Source organism: Pundamilia nyererei, unplaced genomic scaffold (assembly GCF_000239375.1).
Source record: "Pundamilia nyererei isolate P.nyererei 1_Seehausen unplaced genomic scaffold, PunNye1.0 scaffold00276, whole genome shotgun sequence".
Lineage (NCBI taxonomy): Eukaryota > Metazoa > Chordata > Actinopteri > Cichliformes > Cichlidae > Pundamilia > Pundamilia nyererei.
Window position 1 is genome coordinate 724927 of NW_005187677.1, and position 1115 is coordinate 726041.

Sequence of the window (1115 nt, forward strand, 5' to 3'; positions counted from 1 at the left end):
TGGCTTGGCATGAACATATGAATAATAAGTAAAGTAAAATTACGGAAAAAGCGGTTCTGGTAGCTAAACGTCCAGACTGTCCTGTAATTATAAAAATATAATTTGTGTTAATTATAAGAAAGTGTATTTTTTTGCTTTTCTTTATTAAAAAAACAAACAGAAAAAACAGAAACTTTTCTGTCATTTCTTACTTCATTACTTCAGTGTAGCATGAATGGAAAATTTGTGAAACGTATGAAAATTCAGTTAAAAGTCCAAAATTTATGCCCTCCTTCACAATTTCCAAAACTATCCAGCGCAGTGGGGCCAGATTGGAGTCTTTTGTCGGCCGATTATAGCCGCGGGCCTTACGTTTGACATCCCTGGTTTAGAGAATTTAATGAACATATCTATCAGATTTGACAACAAGGCTGCCAGACTCAGGCCAAGTTAGAGTCTTTAAACCCTTTATTCACAGTTTCTCAAACACTGGTAGGAGACACCCAAGTCACGTGACCACTACTAATTGAGGCTTTGGCGTATTTTGCGCCAGTTTGGACACTTGACTGCTGCTGCCTGGACTGAAACAAACCTGATGACACGTCAAAGTCCCAAAACCTTTAAAGTCCTCAGCAGCAGCAACAAGCAGATTGTAGGCTGTGAAGTCAGTGAAACCCACAGTACCCACAGTACAGTGATGGACGATGCGCTTTTAATCCACAACTTTCAATATTGGCAGAAAAAAGAGGAACAAGGCTGGTGAGAACTTTGAAAAAAAAAAATCATACAAAAAGCGGCAAAAATCTCATTTTTGATTAAAACCTTTAGACAATCGAGACCTTGTTACTCTACTTCCCCTTATTCGTCTTATTTTTTTATAAGCAGAATTAGCTACAATCATCTATTCACAAGTCCAATCATGTGACTTTTATTCACTTACTTCTGTTTTTGGGCGGATCGGTTTCATGATCACAGTTCCCAGGATCACACCGCCTCCTCCCTGATTCAGAAGACACCATCTGATTGGTATGTAGATTCATGTTTATCATCATCATCTTTTTACTTTATGATTCTTCTATGGATCACATGGACTTTATTAATCATCATCTGCTGTCTGATAGCCTCACTGCAACTTA